This window comes from Tupaia chinensis, unplaced genomic scaffold, assembly GCF_000334495.1.
Source record: "Tupaia chinensis unplaced genomic scaffold, TupChi_1.0 Scaffold000346_1, whole genome shotgun sequence".
Lineage (NCBI taxonomy): Eukaryota > Metazoa > Chordata > Mammalia > Scandentia > Tupaiidae > Tupaia > Tupaia belangeri.
In genome coordinates, this window is record NW_006159840.1 from 3,532,042 (window position 1) to 3,539,361 (window position 7,320).

At 37.2% G+C, this 7,320-nt stretch overlaps 1 protein-coding gene and 1 pseudogene across 2 annotated transcripts in view; one reads left to right on the forward strand and one right to left on the reverse strand.

Annotated features, from left to right (window-relative positions):
* The window catches only part of PACRG (parkin coregulated), a 564,165-nt gene that overhangs the window by 369,469 nt on the left and 187,376 nt on the right, over window positions 1–7,320 (forward strand). The window lies entirely within an intron of this gene.
* On the reverse strand, window positions 6,277–6,828 carry LOC106735250 (60S ribosomal protein L23a-like; annotated as a pseudogene).

Below are 7,320 nucleotides of genomic sequence, written 5' to 3' on the forward strand. Positions count from 1 at the left end.
TGGCACTTACCTGAATTATAAAATGATTTAAATATTACCTTGTTTAACACCTCAGTTTGGATTTAAAAGTTTCTCTAACTTAGGAACCAGAACAAGGAACTGCAAATGGTCTCCCAGAGAATAAATGAAAATGCTCTGTTTCCAACCACGGGTGAGTGTCTGGCAGCTCTACCCAAAGTGGACAGCCTGAGTTATCTCTGAGGAAGGCAACTAACTCTAGGGCATTTCTTTTTATCCCCACCTGTTCAATATACCACTGAATTAAAAATCAGCTGAGATGTAAATGACAGTTCCCGTACATCCATATACTTGGTTGTGTTGGGTGACTGTCACAGCCTCCTAAATGCTGTCTATGCTCAAACTTTGCCTTTTGTTTATTCCATCCCTCATTTATAGAATCATTCAAAATCAGAGTTTTGTTTTGCTTTGCTTTCATTTCTTAGAGTATTGGTTAGAATGCTAGTCTAGAGTCACTTCGGTCATATCTCTAATTTATACTGCCCACATGGGTTTCCCATGACTACTATAACAAATTACTACAAACTTGGTGACTTAAAACAGTAGAATGTATGAATAGTCTTCAAAAGTTTGTAGAAAATCCATATTATGAAAAAATACACATGGCTTTCAAAATTCTTTGTGTGTGTGTGGTAAGAGTGCATGCACATGAGACAGCGAGGGAAACACTCAGGACAGAGTCTCATCACACCACAATCCCCACGCCCCAGTCCTCCCGCTCCTGAGCATCCAGGGCACCCCCTTGCACAAGATGTGTTTTCAGTTCAGCCCAGGGATCCGAACCTGTGATCCTAGTATGACGGTGTACTTGCATTACTGTTGTACCACATGACTAGACCAAGATTTTTTTAAAAAGGAAATACCAAAATAAACTCATATTTTAATTCCATTTCTCCACAAACATGTTTAAGTTCTCTCATATTCTCTCACAGTTCTGGAGGCAAAAAATTCAACCTCATTCAACCTCAGTTTCACAGGCTGAAATCAAGTTAGCAGAGGCACGCTCCTTCCTACAGGACTAGACCAAGATTTTTTTAAAAAGGAAATACCAAAATAAACTCATATTTTAATTCCATTTCTCCACAAACATGTTTAAGTTCTCTCATATTCTCTCACAGTTCTGGAGGCAAAAAATTCAACCTCAGTTTCACAGGCTGAAATCAAGTTAGCAGAGGCACGCTCCTTCCTACAGCTCCCAGGGAGAATCCTCTCCAGCAGGGGGGCTGCTGGCATTCTTTGGCTTGTGGTGACATCATTCCCATTTCTGCCTTCATCTTGACAGTGCCTTCTCCTCTCCTGTGTAAGTCAAATCTCCCTCTGCTTCTGTCTTATAAAGACACTTTGATTTGGATTTAAGGCTCGCCCTGATAGTCATGGTTGCAGTCCTTTGCCAAGATCCTTTCTCCTAACAAGGTAATATTCATAGGTTTGAGGAAAATAGGACCTGGTATCTTTCTGATCACTATTCAGCCTGTATAATTTCATACACATGATTTTAACCTCTCTAAACTTAATTGTCTTATCTATTAAATGAGTGTGATGATAATATCTATTTCATAGTGTCGCTTGAGGCTCAGATAAGATAATTACATAAAGCACTTAGCACAATACTTGGCAAAAAAAAACCATAATAATAAGCTTTCACAAAATTATAGCTATTTTTGTTTCTACATGCAAAAATTTAGTATTTTTCCATTACCTTCCCTATAAATCTTGTAAGGTAGAAATCAGCTATATAGATCATATGGTCCCAAAACTTTACCCACCTTGCCTCTTACTACTTTCTTTATAAACTTTCTAATTAGGTTTGTTAGCTAGGTCCTTCAATTTATTCTTCTTGTTGCTCCCCTTTGTGCCTTCATTTTATTACTCCTGTCTGCAACTTGACCTATTTCTCTTTACCTGTCCAAATATTGTTGATACTGCTAGGACCAGCTCAATTCTTATTCTCTCTGAGGCTTTCTCCAAGCAACCTAGTCCAGGCTAGTCACTTCCTTTGAGGACTATCAGTATTGTTCTCAAGGATGCTTGATCAACTCTTATCATGATGGCTCTGTACATTTACACAGCTGAGCACACAAGCATGCAGTGTACTGAACCTGTAGCAATAATGGATAAGCCATAAAGAGAGAGACTCTAAGAAAATCAGATCTGAGCTCAAAGACTAGATTAATATTGTCTCATTAGACCAGAAGCTAGATAGTGAGTGGGCCTGAAACCACAGGTCTTCTGAGATCCTACTCAAAAAAGCAGACAGTGGTGGCTGAGAGCTTGTCTTCTGTGGAGTAATGAGAGATAAGTCTCCTGGGAGAATGGAGTACCATGACCAGCTTAATATTTGGTTTAGAAACTACAGTGGAATCTCCCACTAAAAATTTTAAAACTCTGCTGCCAGCTGCTACCTAGTGTCGGGCTGGGACTCTAGGAAGTGAGTAGAGGCAACCATAAAACTACCAAACTGGAAGAGAGGGTTTCTGGATTAAACTAAACTTATATAATAGCATATAAGAGATTAAAATAAGTATATCCAGGGTGTGCAAAGAAATATACAAGATAAACAGGCAATAATTAAAAAGAAGTGCTAACTGTGATGGCAGGGCAGTAAGATCATGCTCAGCAATGTTGGACCCACATGGGAGAGTCTTGGGTTTGTGTTCTGAAATCTCCCTGTACACTGAATACATGCATGTGCCTGTGCTCTGGTCTGGCTGAGACTGGGTGGATCATGGCATGAAGGTCCTATCCGCTGTTTGTCTCCTCCCAACCCAAATAAACAAATAAACTTGTTTAGAAAGGCCTTATGAGCTGACTGGTAATGTGATGATTAAAGCAATTGGATCCCACATGACCAACTGCTGAGTTTGAGTCCTGGACCCAATGGCTTGAAGAACATGCTGAGTGCATATGAAACATGCCTAAAATTCAGAGAGGAAAAGAGATTGCAGCAAGGCTATCCCCTTCGATAGCCTTTCTCGCTTTCTTTCTCTGTGGGTGGACACACCCTCTAGGAAAATTAAAACACACACACACAATGAGGTCCTATGACATAAAAAAGAAATTCGTTTTTTAAAAGGATAGAAATTTTGAAACAAGAACAGGTGGATATAAAGAACAATTTGCAAATTTTGGTTAAATGAAAAAAAAAAGCTACAAAGAAAAGATAAATTAGAACTTTAAAAGAGAGATTAGTGAGTTGAAAGTTCTCTGATTGGAAATGTATCCCAAATGAAAAAGATTAAATATGTAAATACTATTCTAGACACATATGACAAAACTCGGGGACATTAAAGACAAGAAAATATGTAGAGTAATCAGGGAGAAAGAATGAGATGCCACACACACACACACACACACACACACACACAAATTGGATTGACCAATGGCATTATCAAGAGTAAGAGATACCTGACAAAGAACTGAAGAAAAATTTAAATTTACTACCTAGAATTTTATACATAGCTAAAATATTATTCAAGAATGAGAGCATAAGATAGCATAATCATACATTATCATCAATAATTTTCCATTTCTAGTTTCATATATTTTTCTTCCCATTTCTCACCCTCTGCCATTTCCCATCCTCCTCCCACACTAACTCTGATGTCTATAGCTGCTTCCCATTCCTTTTTTCCCCCACATTTAATTGATTCACAAAATTCCTTAAATAATCTAACTACTTTAAATAGCAAGTTCAGCTATATATATCTTCACATATATGCATATCTGTGAACACATGTCTGACTAGGCATGAAACTGAGTAGAATGAACATACTATAAAGTAGCACCTAGCTGGGGCTATATAGCTTACTATGGCCATTAAATAGGTATTTTTAAATTTATTTTTTAATTTCAAGAAAAGCAGTTTAGCTTTAATAAATCAAAGAAATGCTAAGAAACTTTTTTAAAAACTTAAACCCAGGAAACAGGTTAGGATTCTATTCAGATAGTAGGTACGAACATATCAGCAGCTCAAGACAGGGCAAAAATCCTTAAAATGGGAAAACAAAGCCTAGAAGAAAATCAGCAATGTTTTAGTCAAAAGTTATAAAACTATATTTCACCAGTTCAGTCTGATGTACTTAATCTATTTTCTGTTGTGGTCTGATCTTCCTGATTAAATTCTGGGATATAATATTCGACTCCAGACTTGTCCCTACAATTAAATTGGCCATTTTCTTAGTTTCTGAATTCTTATTTCTATGTGCCTGTATTTAATTTTCCTGGTATAGCAGTCCTTTCAGAATTTTTTGAATATATTTTAATTTGACCAGAGAGGGACAGACTCAGAGAGAGAGAAAGAGAAAGTGAGAAAGCAAGCTGCCAGGTCCAGGACTCGAACCATGGTAGACCATGTGGGAGTTCAGTGCCCTTAACCACCATGTCACCTGCCAGCCTCACTATTAAGTTTTTTTAATGTATTGTTTTAATTCAAGATAAACTTAAAATGCCAAAAAATTAGAGAGGTTTTCATCCTCAGCTAAAGCTTTGTTTTATTTGAATGATAAAAATACTCAGTCACTTTGGACTTTACATATGTTAAAACCAAGATGGAAGATTAGAAAGAAAAAAAAAGATGAAATATATACTTAGACCAATACTAAGCTAAACAAAGCTTTTTTTTTTCTTCTTCATCATCACCTTTATTATAAAACTGACATTAATAACACCAGTTATGGGGAACTGAATGAGGCACAGAGGTAAATTGCAATACTCTGTGAGGAAGATCCACATGTGAAAGGTTACTGGCTGCTACCCAGAGGCCCCTGAGTGTGCCCACACATGTGCCCAGGATCCAGATTGGCTGGAGATAGAGGTGGATTGCAGCCTCAAGACCTTATCTGGGACATGTTCTTTCTTTTTTTCTCTCTCTCTCATTGTATAAATGAATAAACTTCAATATGGGTCATCAGAAAAGTCATGACATATTTTTCTTTTTCTTTTTTTATTTTTTTTATTTTGAATATCCAAGAGCTTTATTTACATTGATAATAGTCGACAATATTCCCAGGCACCTTTATTTAAGGTCACCACCCAATCACTGTAGACTTATTATGCAATTCAGTATAACTTACCTAAGGAAAATATGATTAAAATGGGTTACAGCTCACTGTGATTTTTGCAGTCAGCTCTACACTTGACGCATTTTTTTTTGATGTTTAAGTTGACAAGAACCCAGTTTTTTATATATATATATATAATTTTTTATTATCATAATTTTGTTTATATTACATTGGATTGCATATAACTTTACAGTATATTACATTGCTTTTTCAAAAGGGAATGCCATGCATGTCAGTCAGTACAGAGACATTAATCTCCCCACTTCATCATTCAATATCTTTTCAATGTTTTTCCCAATCATTATTACTATTATTCTAATTATTTTTAAACAATCACTGTTTCACATTTTGCTTATAAAAAGACTTTACCCATCATGAAATGCTTCTCAGACCAATCCAGTTGAGAATACTATACATGTCATCATCAACAGGTAATAAACCATATCTGTTTCCCACTAACGTCCTACCTCTCTATTTGTTCTCTTGCTATCTTTCTCTATCCTCTTCTCTTCACCCCCACCCCATTCCACACTGTCTTATTCTCATTAAGTACTTTCACTGCTTTTATGTCCTCCAATATTTCTCTCTCTACCATTGAGTGTGAATAGTTGGTATATATTAAGTGGATACATACCATATCTTTCTTTCATAGCCTGGCTTACTTCACTCAGCAATAGATCCTCCATATCTGACCACTTTCTATCAAATGCCAGGGTCTTGTTATTTTTTTATGGCTGAGTAGTATTCCATAGAGTTATATATACCACACTTTGCGAATATCTTGTTGAGAATTTCTGCATCTATATTCATCAATGATATTGGTCTGTAGTTTTCCTTTTTTGTCATATCCTTATCTGTTTTAGGGATGAAGATGATGGAGGCTTCATAAAATGAATTTGGAAGACTTCCTTCCTTTTGAATCTTTAGAAGTAACTTTAGTAGGATAGGGGTTAACTCTTCCTTAAAAGTTTTGTAGAATTCAGAAGTGAAGCAATCTGGACCTGGGCTTTTCTTTGTTGGGAGGTTATTCATTACTGATTCAATCTCCTGGCTTGTTATGGGTCTATTCAGGTTCTCCGTGTCCTCCTGATTCAATCTTGGTATATTATATTCATCCAGGAATTTGTCCATATCCTCCAAGCTATCTTGGTTGTTGGCATATAGTCACTCATAGCATCCTCTAATGAATTTTTTTTTTTATGGTGGAAAAACGTGTATTTAGAATTAGCCAGCTGAACTTGCTTTAGATGATCCCAATTTTGTTGCCAACATCCAGAGCATCGTAATCAGGAGCCAGTCGCACATACACCTTCTTCTCTCCGTCAGGCCTGATTAGAGTGTTGACCTTGGCCACATCAATATCATAGAGCTTCTTCACAGCCTGTTTGATCTGGTGCTTGTTGGCCTTCACAACCATGATGAACACAAGTGTGTTGTTGTCCTCTATCTTCTTCATGGCAGACTCGGTTGTCAGGGGGAACTTGATGATAGCATAGTGGTCAAGCTTGTTTCTCCTGGGGGCACTCTTCTGAGGATATTTAGGCTGCCTCTGCAGCCTGAATGTCTTGGGCCTCCGGAAGGTGGGTGACGTACGTATCTTCTTTTTTTTTGTGGCTGTGGACGCCTTTCAGCACTGCCTTCTTGGCCTTCAAAGCCTCACTTTAGCTTCAGCTTTGGGTGGGGCAGGAGCTTTCTTCTTCGCTTTTGGCGCCATCTTGGCGAAAAGGACCCTCGACGCCCGTCCCACAGGCTTATAGAATCAAATCTCCTCTAATGATATTTTGTATTTCTGCTATGTCTGTTGTAATAGTGCCTGTTTCATCACATATTTGATTAATCTGGTTTGTTTCTTTCTTCTTCTTGATCATTCTAGCCAATGGTGTGTCGATCTTGTCAATCTTTTCAAAGAACCAGCTTTTGCTTTCATTTATTTTCTGTATGGTTTGTTAATTTTCTATTTCATTTATTTCTGTTCGAACCTTTATTATTTCTTTTCGCCTGGCATTTTGGGGGTTTGTTACTTGTTGTTTTTCCAATTCCCTGAGGCATGATGATAGGTTATCTATTTGCCATCTTTCCATCCTTTTCTTATGTGCACTAATTGCTATGCATTTCCCTCTTATGACTGCTTTTGCTGTGTCCCATAGATTATGGACATTTGTATACTCATTATCATTTGTTTCCAGAAATTTTTTGATTCTAGCCTTAATTTCTTCAGTAGTGAAGAAGTCATTCAGAAGTA